This window comes from Dermacentor albipictus, chromosome 1 (assembly GCF_038994185.2).
Source record: "Dermacentor albipictus isolate Rhodes 1998 colony chromosome 1, USDA_Dalb.pri_finalv2, whole genome shotgun sequence".
Taxonomy (NCBI): Eukaryota; Metazoa; Arthropoda; class Arachnida; order Ixodida; family Ixodidae; genus Dermacentor; species Dermacentor albipictus.
In genome coordinates, this window is record NC_091821.1 from 190,975,892 (window position 1) to 190,988,531 (window position 12,640).

The 12,640-nt window shown below is 47.1% G+C and overlaps 1 protein-coding gene and 1 long non-coding RNA gene across 7 annotated transcripts in view; one reads left to right on the plus strand and one right to left on the minus strand.

The window, feature by feature from the left end:
- The window catches only part of Oamb (Octopamine receptor in mushroom bodies), a 785,439-nt gene that overhangs the window by 491,199 nt on the left and 281,600 nt on the right, over positions 1 to 12,640 (minus strand). For all 6 annotated transcript variants that reach the window (XM_065426755.1, XM_065426749.1, XM_065426751.1 and 3 more), the window contains one exon: positions 8,246 to 8,354. The gene's annotated coding sequence lies outside the window, so the exon portion shown is untranslated. The remainder of the gene's footprint in view (positions 1 to 8,245; positions 8,355 to 12,640) is intronic.
- LOC135898029 (uncharacterized) overlaps positions 1 to 12,640 on the plus strand; it is a 79,146-nt gene that overhangs the window by 21,998 nt on the left and 44,508 nt on the right. The window lies entirely within an intron of this gene.

Sequence of the window (12,640 nt, forward strand, 5' to 3'; positions counted from 1 at the left end):
CCTGCGCCTTCTAGGGGAAGTCTCCAATAAACATGGCGGACTAAAGGAGGCGGAACTTCTCCGCTTGGTCTAGGCCTTCGTTATCAGTAAGATTGCATTCGCAACACCATATCTACATTTTCTTAAATCAGAATTAGATAAAATCAACTATCTTTTACGCAGGATGTATAAATTCGCTCTGGGTGTCCCCATATGGACCTCCACTGAAAGGCTCATGCTTACTGGGACCTTTAACACATTTACTGAACTCACAGAAGCCCATCTCACATCCCAGTATAGCAGACTTTCTAACACCGCAACAGGTCGACACATTCTACAAACTCTATCACTGGGGCACCCATCAACAAGACAAAATACACCATTCCACATCACACACATGAGAACCTCTGCATCCCCCTACTTCCCAAAAACATGCACCCTGTGCATCACAAACAGAGCAGAAGGCAGCGAGCAAAGGCTCTCCAAAACAATTCTCCACCTCAAAAGGTGTGCTCTATGTTGATGCCGCCGAATATAGGAACAGAAATCATTATGCCATATCAGACATTAACTCTCACGGCCAGGTCACTGCGGCCGCCTCCATTCCTGCCTCTTCCTCGGAGGAGGCGGAGGAGGTGGCCATAGCCCTGGTCCTCACAATCCCTAATTCATCACTTACCGTTAGCGACTCCAAAACGGCCATACATAACTTCGCAGCGGGCAGGGTCTCTAAGCCAGCCCTTTCCCTCCTCTTGGCCCATCCTTTCCATCAAATTGTAGCATTAATCTGGATTCCCGCGCACGCGGGTCTTGCCGGAAACGAGACGGCTCATGCCAGTGTCCGAGGATTTACAGTACGGGTTCAGCCATCACATGTGTAGGACCTCATTGCGGAAGAGGCGCCGTTTACAGCGCGGGATCAGCTTATTACCTACCACGACATCTGCGCACACTACTGATTAGACTGTCTAACCTTTCTGCCACTCATGGCCAAATCCCCGCGCAGGTGTGAAGTTCTGTGGCGACAGCTGCAGACTCGCACCTTTCCCTCCCCTTATCTCCTCCACCGCATTCATCCCTCCATTTACCTTTATCCCTCTCGTACATTCTGGGTCTCTCCCAAAGCAGACTTAAACCACATCGTGTGGGGGTGTCTTACGCACCCTCTTCCCCCTTTTCTAAATCAATTAATATCTAGTGAGGAGCAGTGGGAAGGTGCCTTGCACAGCTCGAGGCCCGACCTTCAGAAGGCCATCTTGGAGTGGGCTGAGAGGATGGCGGAGGCCTACTCCAAGTAGTTCCTCCCCCACCCTTTATCCCGTTGCCCCCTTCCCTTTAATGAGGGATAAATAAATATTTTCATCATCATAATAATAATCATCATCACCACCATCATCATCATCGTCGTCGTCGTCGTCGTTATCATCATCATCCGGCTTCCGACCGCAGTCTTACTCCTCCTCCGATCAACTATCGTCGCTCGCCATCACCTCGCCGTCGCTCACTTTCACCACCATCCCAGTTGGGAAACTAGCTGGTGCGACCGATGGAGGTGAGGTCGCGGGATGGTCAAGTAGTCGTCCGCCTGTCGCCATGCACAAAAACAACGTTTGTGTCTGTGTTGATGGTTTGAATAATGATGCCTTAGTCGATACAGGTGCTACAGTTTCTGTAATGAGTGTTTTGTTTAAGAATCATTTGGGACAGAAAGTGATGTTCGCGTGAGACGAAAATACTACTTTTCGTGGAGTTGGGGGCGAACTGCTGCGGCCGTTGGAATTTGCTCTGCTATATTGAGTGTGGGTAAACAAGATTTTGCAATTGAATTCGTTGTTTTGGAACACACCACTCACAACATCATCCTTGGGATTGACTTTCTTGGTAAATGTGGTGCAATGTTAGATTGTGGGGCTGGTGAACTTTCTCTTCTAAGTTACGTGATAATACCCATACCAGCGGTATCTGGCGTGGACAAGCCGAGTGTATTTTTTGTGTCTCACGATGTCCTTTTACCGGCTCAGACTGCGGCATTTGTTCCGGTGACTTCCACGCATAGCCCTTCGCATCGCTGTAGTGGTTTAATTGAGCCGTACTCCCATACTATATTGAAGAAAAATGTAGTGCTTCCTCGATCCATTATAGAATTTGCAGACGGTCGTGCTCACGTGTGGACAGTGAACGCGTCTTTGGAGCAAATTTTACTGCCGACAGGACTCAAGCTGGCCACCTATGACTCGGAAGCGACCGTCAGTATTGACGCCGTTGACGCTTCCACCGACGCGAGGGAAGCAAATTTCGACTACTCTATGGAATTCTACCGCATGGCGAACAAGTAGCTATCCTCTTTAGAGCGGGAAGAATTGAAAAAGGTGCTCGTCCGCTATGCGCCAATTTTCGATTTCGCGCAAGATGAGCGTCCAATTTCGCTTCCTGACTCGCGAACGGAACACCGCGTAAACACGGGCCAAGCGACCCCTATTTGCCAAAAACCGTACCACGTCTCTCCGCAGAACGAAAAGGAATCGCTGAGCAAGTGCAAGAAATGTGCGGAAAGCCGTTGTCTAGGAGTCTTGCACTCCCTGGGCAGCTCCAGTGATACTAGTTAAGAAAAAGGACAATTCTTGGAGATTCTGTGTTGTTTATAGAAGACTTAATGCATCCACCAAGAAGGACGTATACCCTCTGCCACGCATCGATGATGCTATCGATTGCCTTCATGCAGCCTCCTACTTCTCCTCCGTTGACTTACGATCGGGATACTGGCAAAACCGATGCACCCGACAGATAAAGAAAAAACTTCCTTTGTGACGTCAGATGGTCTCTTCGAGTTTAATGTCATGCCTTTCGGTTTATGCAACGCGCCAGCAACTTTTGAAAGGTTTATGGACACAGTGCTGCAGGGATTGAAAGAGATCTGCATGTTCTACCTCGATAATGTAATCGTTTTTGGCAAAACACTTGAGGAGCACAATCAGCGACTTGACGTCGTACTGGAAAGTATACAAAACGCTGGACTCGTTTTAAACTCAAAGAAATGTCACTTCGGTGAGCGCCAGACTCTCCTGCTTGGTTTTCTCGTCGACAAAGATGGTATTCGAACTGACCCTGAAAATACTGCTGCAGTGCACGATTTTAGCCAGCCAAAGACAGCGAAAGACCTCAGTGGTTTCTTTGGCCTGTGTTCGTAATTCCGCCGGTTTATTAAGAACTTCGCCCAACTTGCTCACCCACTCACGTGCCCCCTTCACAAGGACAATCCCTACGTATGGACTACAGGGCGCCAGGATGCGTTCCGGCAGCTGAAGTATCTACTAACTTCTGGTCCTGTCTTGCGCCATTGTGATCCCGAGGCCATGACTGAGCTACACATGGACGCTAGCGGTGTGGGCGTTGGCGCCGTCCTCGTTACGACTTCATCATGGGCGCCAGCACGTCGTTGTGTACACAAGTCGGACACTGACGAGAGCGGAACGAAATTACCGTCACCGAATTGAAATACCGGGCAGTTGTCTTTGCCATCCAGAAGTTTGGGCCATAGCTGTACGGTCACAATTTCAAGAAAGTGACGGATCATCATTCTCTTTGCTAGCTTGTTGGACTGCGGGATTCTTCTGGACGGCTGGCATGTTGGACGTCACGCCTTCAAGAATATACCTTTTCTGTCGGCTACAAGAGTGGTCGGTGTCATACCAATGCAAACTGCTTGTCTCGTCTCCCGTCGCCACTCCCCCGCCCAACGACGACGACTTCTACAACTATCTTGCCAATTACCCAGTTTCCTGACCTCAGCACCCTTAAATATGAACAACATCGTGATCCTACCTTCATACCCCTATTGGAGGCTACCCGCATGTCAGATCAGACAACGCCCTTCACGCTGTGTGACGGCATGCTTTACAAAAAAGAATTATTTTGCCGAAGGCGCTTCCTTGCCCTTAGTCGTTGCCGAACGCCTGTGTACTGCTATTCTTCATTGATTACGCCAGCGCTTTTATTGGCCGAAGCTATGGAAGAGCACAAGATAGTACATTGCAAGTTGCCCAGGTTGCCAATGCCATAAGGAGCCGGCGACGCCTCCTGCAGGCTTTTCGCAACCAGTGAACCCACCTACCTTACCATTTGAAAAAGTTGGTATCGATTTGCTCGGCCCCTTTCCCATGAGCTCTACCGGCTGTCGCTGGATTATTGTTTGCGTCGACTACTTGACGCGCGATACTTAAGCTGCGGCGCTCACCTCTACTACCACCGCCGATGTGTCGTGCTTTCTGCTTCATACTGTCATCCTGTGTCCCGGCGCTTCACGTATTGTTGTAAGTGACCGTGGACGGCAATTCACCGCCGACGTTGTTGAAGAACTGCTGCGCCTTTGGGCTTCTACTTATCGCCATTCAACGCCGTACCACCCACTACCAAATGGCTTCACCGAACGCACGAGTCGTACGCTTACCAACATGTTGTCACTGTAGGTCTCAGCTGATCGCAGGAATTGGGATGCCGTGCTGCCCTGTGTCTCGTACGCATACAATACATGTCGAAGTAATCGGGTATGCGCCTTTCTGTCTGTTGTACGCTCGCAGTTCCCAAACGTTCTTGGACACAACTTTGCCATTGCCACCGAATGAAGACATATCCATTCCGCAGACCTTGTGTCGTGCCGAAGAAGCGCGTCGACTAGCTCGCTTAAGAACGCTCTCTTCGCAAGTTTCAACTAAGTCACGCTATGACGCCCGGCATAAACATGTCGCTTTCGCCCATGGCGATCATGTTTTACTGTGGACACCTCTACGGAAGAAAGGCTTGTATTGCAACTTCATTTCGACGTACCGCGGTCCATTCGTGACACTAAGCCGATTAAGTAACGTTAACTACGTCATCGCAAAACTGACCGCCAATAATCGTCGGTCGCGGAAGACTCAAGCGGTTCATGCGGCCCCCCTGAAGCACTACTATCATAGGGCTCATGAATCAAGAACTACCAGTTATGTGGTTCCCTAACTCGCTCGACGAGCTTCGTCTGCACCGGAGGAAGATGTTACGCTGCGCGGCGGAGCCGAAGAAAAGCAGATAGAAGGACTGTACGCGGGGTTAGAAAACGCCCGACTGCCTGCTATCTCGTCTCTGCGCCTCCTTGACATTCTGACAATCTTGACATTCTTGACAATCCATCTGGTCTGTAACAATATATATATATATATATATATTGTTGCTGTGGTATAACAGTTACATAAGCAGGGATAAAGCGCTTAGAAAGGCTGGCTTGCTGACAAATGGAGTAGCACACGGTGGTATAAAAGTTATGTAAGCAGGCATAAAATGCCTCACAAAGGCTGGTTCATTCTTTATTTTAGATGATGTAGATAAGAAATACGTCATGAGCAGGGGAAAACCGTCCCTGAAATCAACACTATGCAGAAAACACACCTCGAAAGTTGCACGTCTCCTAACAACACGTCTATCCTGGAGCCGTATTTTGTCACGATTCTGTTTCCGAAGAATTAAATTTGGCGGTGGTGTCACATTTGGGCGGTCGGCTGACGTAATAAAACCTAGAGGAAGGATAGAGACTAGTCGGCGCGCAGGTTTTTTTCTAGAAGTGAACGTCACAAACCAAGCGAAAATACAGCAAATTGTGGACTTTTCTTGGTTACAATTCCTACAAATAATTTGTTGATGCTATTGGTGAGGTTTACGTCTTTCATTATGAAACGTGTGTGTGATTTATTTTCATTCATTAAACACTAGTAATTTCCCCTATGTTGTCCTTGGTGTCAGAGTTTTTTGGTTTCTCATGATACTGGAGGCGAGTGATTTAGCCTTTTTTGTTTGCTGCGGTTGACCCGTTTATGTCGCTAGGCGGTGCGTCGTACGTTAACATGGGGCGCAGACATTCCGCAGGAGTTGCCGAAGGTGCGGAAGCATAGCCCCAAATTTCAAGTTGACCCACCCCAAATCTGAAGTTGGCCACGCTCAAATTTAAGTTGGCCACCCAAACCTAAGTCACCCCCCTAAAGTTTAGGTCGCGCCATCCCGAAAATTTAGTTGGCCCACATCCAAATTTAGGTTGGTCCACCCCTAAATTTTAGGTTGGCCCACCCCCAAAATAAAGTTCGCCCACGTCCAAATTTTCGGTTGGCCCACCCCGAAATTTAAGTTGGCCCACGTCCAAATTTCAAGTTGGCCCGCCCCCAAATTTTAGTCGGCTCACACACAAGTTTAGGTTAGCCCGCGTCCAAATTTAAAGTTCACCCACCCCATGTTTCGAGTTGGCCCACCCGCAAATTTTAGTTTGGCCACCCGCAAATCTGAAGTTGGTCCGCTCCCAAATTTCAGGTTGGCCCACCCCCAAATTTTAAGTTGGCCCACTTCCAAATTTCAGTTGGCCCACTCCTACTATAAGTTTCCCCAACCATTTTGCTCTGACCACCGATCTCGCCCGGCTCACGGCACGCACAGGCTCTGCACATGGCACACTGGGCCATTGGATCACACCGAAGCACCTCGCGCCAGTGCGCTTCTTAGCAGCCAACGGTTACGTTCCTGAGTGGCACCATCACAATATGCGTGCGTGCTCCTAGGTAATGGCGTCATCCAGGCGGCGACCAATCGCTGCTCGCAAAGCGAATTCTTCGATAACCGAAACGTTACAGAATACGATTGGTTCGCTACTGTGCACAATGTATAAACAAGGAATGTCGCCGAAGCCAACTTTTCGACAAGGAGACTTGTCTTCAGCCACATTGCTTCTACCCCTGCTAATCTCTTCTAACCTCCAGTTTCCTGTAAATCTGTCCTTCCTCTTGTTTGGATAATATGCACAAGCACACTTCAGATAAACTGGTCAGCGGTATAATATCTCTAGACGGCGTGCATTATGGTTCCTGGTGAAAGAGATTTCACGAGATCTGCTTTCCTCCACAGATGTACTCAAGAACTGCGTTCTTTATTTGCTTGACTGCTTTGCGTTCGGATGGCGCCTACCATACTTAGCATGCTTTGAGACCAGCTGGCGGCCCTAAGGGCACTGCCAGAAACGGCGCCAGCCGGAGGTTTGATAATGCACATTCGCTTATCGGTCGGCCGCTGAATTAGAGACGTCCATTTAAAGCGGGTTGAGGCGCCAGCTTACAAATGCGGTTTCGTCGCAAGCTTCCATGAATGATTGTCTAAGCGGCGTACTTGAAATGCCTTAGAAAGGGCTCAAAGCGGGCTTCCATGCTTAACAGGGTAAGCTTGGCTTACGTTCTACGGATTAAACGACGCTTACGGCGTGATAAAAACGCTTCAGATTATATTTATTCTTTAAACATGTTTAGCGCGTACAGGTGAGAGTCACCGTAGCAGGATGTTCGGCTCAGCAATGCGCCCAAAATCCTGCTGCGCTGAAGTTCAGTGACAACTAAAGCTTACCATCAGGCAACTACCAGCAGCGAGTAATGTTGCGCCAAAGAAAGTGCAAACCGATTTCACGCCGAACCAAAGAAAGTTAACCAAAGCATGACCTTGACACATGTAAATACTTGAATAATTTTCAGACGTGAGGGCCCCTTGGAGCACGCTAGCGGTCGATAACCAATGCAACTGTAGCGTACGCAACATATCGATTGATAGGGAAATGAACCGTGTGCTTCAGGCACACGGACATTGTTTTTGATAACTGATGTTCTAGTACTTCGAACGCATATTTGTGAATCTATGTATATTGACTCGTGTTCATTGCTGTTGTTTTGTCTTTTCTTCTTCTGTATCTCTTGCAACAATGTGCTAGTGCTTATTCGTGCTTAAGTGTTCTCTTTATGTATATTTATATCTATAGACATTTAAAAATTTTTTTACAGTAAGTATGTTACCAATAAGTGAAATGGAATAGCAGGAATAGTGCTGCTTCTAACCTATGCAGTTGCACCCTAGGTATTCCAACCTACCTAACGAAGGCTCTGGGCAAATTCGAAAGCTTCATTGCCCCATCCTACGCCAGTTCCTCGGTCAAATAAGTTTCGTGTATAGGGAATTAATTTTTTTCTCTTCTTATCCGTAAGCGGGAAGGAGCCCGCCTGGCAAAACTTCCTCTCATTTATTGGTCATCGAAGGCGCTGAATTTTTGTTGATATCTTAAAATACAGGAGTGCACCGAATTCGAGTACCCGCACACACCGTAACAACATATTTCGCACAAAATTCATTTTTTAAATTTCATTTTACTTTTCGGCCCACTTCAATCAGCGCTATTCATATTGCTTATGTGAAACAAGTACAAAGTTGAACTGACCTCATAAGAAATTCTCCGGAGTTATGTGGTGCTTGGCGGTAGGCAGCCGGGCGAACAGCCGTCAGAAATGCGAAGCAGTGCGGAACCTGCTGAGACTGAGGGACTGCTCCTGGTATAGGGAAGAGAAAAGTAAAATCGCACGTTACTCAGGCCATTGGTCACAAGCATAAAGCCGTAGCAATTCAGCCACGAAACGAGGCGCCATAGACCAAGAGAACCATGCCGAATGACACGAAATGGCTATACAGTACACCAGAGGGAAGAAACCTTTGGTTTCTAAAATGTTTGTGTGTTCCTTTATTGCGTTTTCTCATGTCTCCCGCTATTCTCACTGTAATTTTTTTTTATTTACCAGATAATTGTGGCAGCGGGCGCTCTTATGGTTACTAATAAACGAAAGCTTCCTCCGGCAGGCTGGTGCGCAGAATGCAATGAAGTATAGTTTCAATTTTTCAAGCACCTTGCGCATGCGTAAACATTGGGCACCATATTCAACCCTCATGGGAACCCAGTACTGGCCAGAAGGCGCTACGGCAATTTCAGTGTGCAGCTGACCTATGCTGACACCATCCGATAGGAAGGCCACGAAAATGGTAGGACCACTTGGATGATAACAGGCGCGCGCCTGTATCAACGTTCTCTATTGCTCTATGCGTCCAGCCATGCTCTGGCCATACCCATGCGCGTTGGACAAGCACATGCGCTCACACGTTCTAGCACGACAGCTCCCAGTCAGATCAGAATCTAGACGCATGTACCTCAACATGAGCGGTGAATCTGCTGGCGATAAGTCGCGCGTGCTACCGAAAACCGTTTCCATTGCTCGCTAGGCTGCGTATTACGACGCTGTTATTGGCACGCGAAGTTTCAGCGCTGGTTGTCCATAGTATACGCAAAATGCTTCAGAGCTGATAACAGCGAAATAAAAAGCCCGGCCAGATGGTTCACAGAAGAAAGTGAACATTACGTAATAACATTATGGGGTTTTACGTGTCAAAATCATGATCTGATTATGAGGTACGTAGTGGTGGGGGAGATTTGCAGAAATTGCAGGGAAGAAATTGCAGGGACGGCATGGCCACAATTAGTACATGACCGGGGTTGTTGGAGAAATATGGGAGAGGCCTTTGCCCTGCAGTGGGCATAACCAGGCTGATGGTGATGATGATGATGATGATGATGATGATGATGAGTGGTGGGGGACTGCGGATTAATTTTGACCACCTGTGGTTCTGTAACGTGCATCCAAATCTCAGCACCATGGGTGTTTTTTGCATTTCACCCGCATCGAAATGCGGCCGCTGTGGCTGGGATTTGATCTTGCGACCTCGTGCTTAGCAGCGCAACACTAAAGCCAGAAAGCAACTGCTGTGGGTTGAACATTGTGTAGATCGGCCGTGACATTTTTTTTCCTTGCACTAAATGCCAATTTTCGCCAAAGGTTCTCACAGTGGGGTATCGTGTTTCCTACAGGGCGTGAAACAAATTTATCAATGTATAGATTGCACTTATTTGACCTACACAATACCACTATCGATGAAGACAATGTTCGTATTGTTCTCATGTTTTCCAAGGTAAACGATGATCTCTCTACTGTTAGCGATGGCGCAGCTCTCTCCTTTTCTCCATCACTTCTGGAGTAACACCGCCTCATTTCTTTTTACCTTTGTGCGCCACTTCACGTGTACGATGGTAACCTGAGCTGAAAATCTGCACCTATTCGAAATGGTTATCTTGCGCAGCTCAACAGCTGCTTTGTTAACTTCTTTTTGTCTTTTTTTCTTCTGAAATGTGCACCTTCTCATGTTGTTCTTGTCGTATACATGCATTAGGGCAAAGAGAAACCTTACATACTATGAAATGCAACGTATCCTTATGGTTTCCGTGAGTACCCGCCTTGTTCCAACACCAGCGAAAGCTTATGGTACTTATTTACAAAAAAATAAGTATAATAAAAGGAAGACTGCCTCACAAAGGAGCCGCCACGAACTACCGGTGTCGCCGGCGCAGAGCAGTGGCAGCGCATTTTGCAAAACTTGTATCTCTTCTTGCTGTAACCAAACGCCACAACGAGTACGTTTCGAAACAGTGAGAAAATGTGAGAAAACAGTGAGATGGCATTTCCAAAGCAGATAGAAGAATAACAGATTTTCTTGCTTCATTTTGGTTTTGGTCATATCAGTGCAACCAACTTTGAGCTTTACTCCGCCACTTCGAGCGTTAGTTGCGCACTACGGGTGAAGAATGGCTCACGGTTATAAATCTCGCAGTGAGTGCAGATAATAAATAAGTTTTACGCCGCCTATTGTGTCGTGACCTTGTAAGAGAAAGAGGCGACAATATCGAGTGACCCATACCGAACAACGACGCCCGGTACGCGTACACGTCTGCTTTAGTATTCCGCAAGGGACAATAACGGGCAGTTCACCAGAGTGAAAAAAAAAAAGAAGATACATAGGCACTCTGTGGTCATATAAGTTTGAGTCAAGGCACTCCACCACTGAACGCTATGTCAAGTTCGCTATCTCTCTCTGTTTCTTTTTTTTTCCTTTTCTCCCCTTTCAGTGCAGTGAAACCCAGCTCATCGCGGCTACGTAGGGCAAACACTGCCATAAAGCAGTGTATTTCCCAAAACCCTAGCCGCCGCCCCGTATGTGACGCAGTATACATTTCCAATAACAGCAAGCGACATTGAATGGCGCTGGCAGAGTCTTACAAAACAAATCACTTTTGAACTTTTTAAGTGAGACTGGTCTAGACGATCGCCTTTAGAAGCTGTGAGACGTGCAGTCAGTACGAAATGTGTTTGCGCAATAACTTTTTGGGACAATATTACTTTTTGTATGGACAAGATTACCCTTACGTGTATGCGTCTTCAGTGCGCACCCGCATATTGGACAACGTGTATATAGTATCTCATTGTACCATAACATAATCACCCGCCACCTACCTTTCCCTGTATTTCCCACTTGCCCTTTCCCCAGTGAGGAGTAGCAGGCTAGAGACACGCTCTCCAGGCCGACCTCTCCCCCTTTCTGTTCATTAAAATCTACTCCTCCTCCTTGGAGAGGCTGAAGGGTCGCTGTTGGGATCCACCACGAAGTGCGATGAATACGTGGCTTGTTCTTTCTTTACTTAAATAAAAGCAGCCAGATTAGCAGACACGCATGATATCCAATATCGTTTAAAGGAAACCGCGCACCACATCAATCCACTCGCTTGCTGTATCTTTTCGTGCCCGTACTGGACAACGACCCGTTCGGCGGGATTTCACGGAGTGAGAAAGTCGGCGCCTGATTTAATTCGGCGAAAGTGCTCGGCAGCCATATCGCCTGCTTCTATTTGGAGGAATAGATTATCTCGATTTTCACAGACCAAGTACGCAGGAGTTGCCTCCCGTTTGGAGGCTGCTTTCTAGTTTCATCATAGGTGAAACGCGCTTGCCCGTCTGGAAGGGTCCGCTTTCTCATACGCTCAGATAAGCTAATCCCACTTTGATGTAGCCCATCGGGTAAGTTGCTATACGCGTTGGTCATCTTGCCACAGAGTGAAGATATAGTGAAGGGAGAACTGTGTAGAAAGTTTCAAAACAGTATGTATCATTTTACGTATGAGCATAAATAGAGTAAAATGTTGCAGCGTTGGCGTATCAGGACGGGCAGGTGGCACAAACTATACAGCACTGTCTTGTTGTTTTTGAGCTTACTCTACTTTTCAGTGTATAAAATTTGATACAGCTTTAGTTATAATCATCAGAGTTTCAGTAGAAGAAAGAGAACACAGGCAGCAAGGTTAAAAGGGCTGCTCATGATTAAGGTACTCAAGGATTCTAGAGGGAGACATAGGGCGTATAAAAGCTGCAGGAAAGGCGAAGGACAGAAAGCGAATGCACCCGCACAAACACACACGCGAAAAAATTCGTGGAGTATTCAGAGGAGGCAGCAAAATCCAGCAACGAGCGCTTCTTTCCGGGGTTCATACCAAGGAACCTCAGATGTGACCACAGATTTAGATGAGTGCTCCCAACACTACTTCAATTTGTAGACGACGTCTTTGTGTTCCACGCGCAAGCAATCATGAAGGCAACTACTTTTGCACAGTGAGCGTCTCTACATAGTTTTTTCCCCTTTTATTGCGACAGATTTCTTTTAAAAATCAGTTTTGATTCATAGCCTAATTTCGTTTCACGACTTGAGCTACTTGACGAGGAGGATATTATTTGAACGGGAATTCGCAATGTCCAGTTTGTTCATTAGCAAAGCTATACAAAAAATTGCTTAACCATTTACTTTATGGTGGATCTTGTACTTGCTGAGTTCAAACCGAACAGTGACACGACACCTTGTAAAAATGTGCTACAAAATGAACTGACGTTTTCGAGTAAATATTTTAACA